The sequence below is a fragment of the Lissotriton vulgaris genome, chromosome 5 (genome assembly GCF_964263255.1).
Source record: "Lissotriton vulgaris chromosome 5, aLisVul1.2, whole genome shotgun sequence".
Classification (NCBI taxonomy): domain Eukaryota; kingdom Metazoa; phylum Chordata; class Amphibia; order Caudata; family Salamandridae; genus Lissotriton; species Lissotriton vulgaris.
Genome location: NC_141693.1, coordinates 598,848,628 through 598,854,627, shown reverse-complemented (window position 1 = coordinate 598,854,627; position 6,000 = coordinate 598,848,628).

Genomic DNA, 6,000 nt, shown 5'->3' with positions numbered 1-6,000 from the left:
CTATTCCTCCACCTTCTACACCAAGACCATCTACACCTCAGACGGTGATGTAAATATATAATTTACCGTCGTAATTTCTATGCAGGTAAGTACTTAATCAATAATAACTCAATCAGAAAGAAAGAAAACAGAGTCCGTGGTGTTAGAGTTCTTAGGGGTTTTATTCCTTAAAAAGGAACGGTCTAGACCTGGATATCATGTTCTTCCCACCACAGGGGTAGAAGAAGGGATAGAGAGAGCACGCGCTACATTTTATTGACAGTACATAGCTTATATACTTAATTCATGACATGGAAAACAGTACAGTAGGCGTAACAGCTGAGAGAAGACAAGATAACAGTAGCCACGTGTTACTAGTACGTAATCAGAAGGCGTGGACTAGGCGTGTGCTGGAAACGTCACAGATAGGTGTCACAAAAGGGGTGGCACTAAGCAGAAATGTTGCAATGTCAGCAGAAATCGGAAGCTTGGATGCGCGCGCAGCTGCATGACGTGTGATGGACGTGAAACTGGAGGGTGCAGGGGGCTTGACATTTGCACTGACGGAAAGAGACAGAAGTCTGGCATGTCAGATCAACTTGTGCTTCTATCATATCTGATATCTGGTGTTTAGGAACTGAGCTATCTGGGCAGAAAGGTCTCTAGGGCAGAAGCTATTCTATACTGACTGTGAGTGCGTGTATAGGCGCCTGAGTGTCTGCATGAGAAGCGTGGGGGCATGGGCCTTCCACGGGAGCATGGCAACAGAAGCTATGAATTACTTGCACGGAGACAGGTCGGCCCTTTGGCCCTGTAGCTGAGGGGTATGTTTACTGAAGCTAGCAGGCAGGAATGTATTTTCGAGGAGCGGAACAGATAACTCGAAGGTTATAGTCAATCTTGGCAGGCAGCAGGCTGAGCTGAACGCGCTGGGCCGCGCTAGAAGTAAGGCAGAGTTCACGGGTACGGGGGCAGCCTGGCCTGAGGCTCCCAGAGTCAGAAGGGAGAAAAAGGCTCGATGGCAGATATTCTGGGCCTACTTTGCCAGAGCTGAAAAACATGTAGAGTACACTACAGAAAGACGTTGGCATAGTATACTTAGGAACGGGCTATCCAACCCATTCAGGGTGGGTCTGAAAGAGGACATGTTGACGTTGGACGCAAATGTATTTGCGTCTTCATAGCTGGTACAGGAGGGAAGTTACATGCACTTTAACTCGTACATGGAGACGGTGGGGTACACGCTAGGGAACACAACTTGACCAGAATTTATATTTCCTCATTCCCTCCTTGTTCCCTATGGACCCTTCATGATATATCAATCATCATAAATTGATCAGTTTGTTCTTGTAACATAATTTGTTCGTCTCTCTTCCGTTGTCTATTTGAGAGAAAACTGGAATGTTCAATGCACGATGTGGCACACAGTCCACATATCGCCGGCCCACACTGTAGGCACAGGCAGCAGCTGAATACTATGACAAGGCCAAAACCTAGGAAGGATAGGATCTTCCATCCCCAAGCAGTTAACGTTGTCCAGAACCAACCGGACCAAGTCCAGGTGCCTGGATTCTGATGTATCTGATTTGCAATTTTATGCAGACGGGTAATAGCTTGATATACAGATGGCGCGTTTTGTGGGATGAAAACACAGCAACTTGACCCGATGACCTTACAGGCTCCACCTCTATCTGCCAAGATGACGTCAAACACAAGACGATTTTGAAGGACAACAACCCGCATAGCAGATTGCTCCTCTGTTAGGTTACCTAAGGCGGAGGCAGTTTCATGTACTACAGCTTCAAGTGTTCTAGTTAATCTACGTATTAATTTACTGTTTTGGACGGGGCCTAAAAAGAAAAAGAATCCCTTATTAAAATCGGTGTACTGTTCCCATGCCGTTTCTGTATAGTCGACAAGCGGAAGATCTCTTCGGAGTCTATTCTTTACTAGATTTGTGTTTCTGTGGTAATCAGGAGGAGCTAGAAAAACAGGTGGCAGAAGGAATGCAATATAACAAGTACCATCCCAATCTGGAGGCAGACGTATGTATGCGGTATGACCACAAACAAAATAAGAGTGACTGATAGCTTTGAAGGACGATTTACCATGATCACTGAATTCGACCACAGTAGTGCATTTACTATGACCTAAGTGTACTGAACCTTTCTTTCTGACACATAATTTACCAGTGACTGGTAATACTAGCATGGCGGGCAGTACTGGTGCAGCCTCGGATTCAACAGTAAGGATCATAAGGCTAATTGTGTAATTACCTAATCCATATACTTCATTTTCTAGATCAGTTCCTATTCGAGTGGGGAGTCCCTCCTTATCAGGGTAACAGACGTCGAGCAGGACTAAGTTCAAGTTTCCCCAAACCTAGCCCCCATCGAAAACAGCAATATCAGGATCTAAGGAATTAATTATTTTAAACCATGCCCCACAGGAGCCATTGTGAGTGAATGGGTACGGAAAGAGGGGCAGAGCTCCCTTGTAATTCTGGTAGGGAGGGAGTCGGCCACATATCCAGCAGTCTGTAGCATTGTTAGTCTGATGGGAATGATGCAGCATACTAATAAATGTGTTGTTGCGCAGCGCAAGTCTGTAGGAGAGTTCGTGTGGAGGTAACTCGCTAAAAGAGTGTTCAGCAGAAACATTATAAGCAGATTGTCCATTCTTGAAAATAGGGCAATAGATAGGGAGAAGAACGCTTGCAACAATTATCAGAATACTTCGAAAAAACATGATTAATAATGTCACTATACAGTGACTACGCAGTGATTTGCAGTATGTACGTTTCTTGAACTCTCTTTCTCTCTCTCTATTTCGATCTAGGGGATACATGTCAGAAACTATTTAACCGATTCACCTAGGGGAGGACTTAAACAATTAAACTGTCTGACTTGCTAGATCGAAGCTTGAGTCTGTATTCCTCTTGAGGAGTTTTCTCTCGTTTGGAAACTTCAAAGTCACTGGACTTGATACAGTCTTTGGAAGGGGTGGATGAGCCTGGGTCGGATTTCAGTTCATTACACAGTTTCACATGGCTCATGTGGACCCACCCCTTCCTGCCCTCGACCTTCACCGCTGTCCTCGTAGTAAGTAGAACGGTCTTCGGCGATTTCCAGCGGACTTTTCCGGTCGAAGTTCCTGATAAGGATCAGATCCCCTGGACGGACATCGTGTGGTTTTACATCAGTGTTGTCAGGGAAGGCAGCGGCAACCTGTGAACGACATGATTGGAGTGCAGACATCAAGGAGGCAAGGTAATCGGTCAACATATTGCAATCAACATCGGTAATTCTTTTAGGAATGGGCGTCCCCCACATATTCGGTGGTCTACCAAAGACCACTTCGTACGGGGATAGTCCTGATCTTGAATGGGCAACCATTCTCATGTAGAACAGTGCCACTGGCAGGGCGACTATCCAGTCGACCCCTTTCTCTTGACATATTTTAGCAAGACGTGTCTTTAGTGTCTGATTATGCCTTTCTACAAGGCCTGCAGCTTCGGGATGTCGGACACAATGGAATTTCCACTGATATCCTAGCAGCAAGGAAACCTGCTTCATTAATTCGGATGAGAATGGCTGACCGTTATCTGAGTACACGACACGAGGCATGCCGTATCGTGGGAAGAATTCACGAACCAGCTGCTTGGCAGTGGTCGGAGCAGTATAATCTGGGACTGGGTATGCTTCGGTCCAACGGGACAGTGCACAAACAACTACGAGGACATATTTAAATCCCCGACAACGGTCCATCTGGATATAATCCATCTGGAGGACTTCAAAAGGATGATCGGGAGGATGAAATCCACCTTGCTCTACAGGGACGCTTTTACCTGGATTGAACTGACAACAGATCATGCAAGTACGCACTTTCTGTTTTGCTGCTGCTCGTAAGTGTTTATTGCTCCAGAGATTCTGTAAACTATCTAACATTGCTTTTTCTCCTAGATGTGCTGGGCTATGTGCTGTATTGATTATGACTTGAACCATAGAGTCAGGGAGAAACCATGTAGATTTTCCCTTCGTCATCCAACCTTGATCTGTCTGGATCCCTCCTAGTTCGATCCATTTCTTTATTTCATCTGGGGTAGCATGTGTCTGAATATCGATAACATCTAGTGCGGGATCCCTAACTGTCATGCAATTTGTCGGTCCTATTGTCTTTGTCATGTCAGTTGTCTGAGTGTGAGTCAATGCTGTATGTTTCGCTGTCTGATCTGCCAGGTCATTACCCTGGGAGACAGAATCTGTGACCTTAGTATGTGCTTTACACTTCATGACGGATATGCCTGAGGGCAGATGTATTGCTTCTAACAGTGCTTGAATGAGGGGACCGTGTTGTATCTTGGCACCATGAGAGGTCAGGAAACCTCGTTCTTGCCATAACATTCCGAAGTCGTGTACGACTCCGAACGCATAACGGGAATCAGTGTATATGTTAACATTTCTGTTCTTGGCTAGTATACAAGCTCTGGTCAGAGCGATGAGCTCTGCTGCTTGAGCAGACAGTGTGTCAATACAATGTGTTTCTTTAACTTCAGTTTCAGTGGTCACTGCATACGCGGCCACTAATTCTCCTGTATTTGTTCTCATGCATGAACCGTCCACATAAAGTGTCAGGTCTGGATTTGTCAGTGGGACATCTGTTAAGTCTCGTCGTGGCTTTGTTACTGCATTAATGATTTCTATACAATCATGCGGGGCTGGATCTGTCATAATTGTAGGTAACAGTGTTGCGGGGTTCAGAATGCTGCAGCGTCTGATTTCTATGTGTGGCTGGAATAACGTTAATTCATAACCTGTCAGTCGTGCTATAGTCAAGTGCTGAGTCTGGGTTCTGTTTAAAAGAACCTCAACAGAATGTGGAACTTGTACGGTGTAAGTCTATCTCTTGTACATTTGCAATTTTTTTTTTTTTCTTTTCTATCTGCACCTTTTTGTAACGCGTGTAATCCTAAGTCAGCTGAAATTCCAGGAGCCTAGTCCCGACAGCTCGACGACTTTCGGAGGGCTGGATGAGGTCCCCCGCCACACGGCGGAGGAGGGCACTGGACATCGAATGCTGTCTTATGTTAAGCGCTCTGATAACCTATTCGGTTCAAGATCCTGAAATGTGCAACGCAACTGACTCTATGTAAACTGCTGTGACAACATGTAACGGAACTGGTGCTATGTAAAGCGCTCTGATAACCTTGTCGGTTCAAGTTCGCGCTATAGAAAACTCTAAAAATAAATAAAAAATAAATAAATAAATAATAAATGTAAGACACTGTTCTGCATTCTGTCCATCAACTGTGTTTTTTGCAATTTTCACCCCGAGTGGGCTGGGTATGCTCAGACGTGAGTCCCAGGCTCTCCACATCACTGGAGTCAAGCTATCCAGGCTGAAGAAAGCTGATAGCCAGACCCCGGTCCTTGGATGCTTGATTCCGGTCTAGGAAAAACATGGCTTGGTAGTTCGGGCTGGATTGTTCCCATGAGGCACAGGGTCAAGGCTGATTTGCATAGAGCCATTTTCTGACCTAGGTTGGTGTGGAGTGCAAAAAAACGATGGATTTAGGCCCAGATCTTTGTACTGGGGTGAATGTAAGACATTGTTCTGCATTCTGTTCATCAACTGTGTTTTTTGCAATTTTCACCCCGAGTGGGCTGGGTATGCTCAGACGTGAGTCCCAGGCTCTCCACATCACTGGAGTCAAGCTATCCAGGCTGAAGAAGGCTTATAGCCAGAAACCGGTCCTTGGATGCTTGATTCCGGTCTAGGAAAGACATGGCCTGGTAGTTCGGGCTGGACTGTTCCCATGAGGCACAGGGTCAAGGCTGATTTGCATATAGCCATTGTCTGACCTATGGTGGTGTGGAGTGCAAAGAAAAAAATGGATTCAGGCCCAGATCTTTGTACTGGGGTGGATGTAAGACATTGTTCTGCATTCTGTCCATCAACTGTGTTTTTTGCAATTTTCACCCAGAGTGGGCTGGGTATGCTCAGATGTTAGTCCCAGGCTCT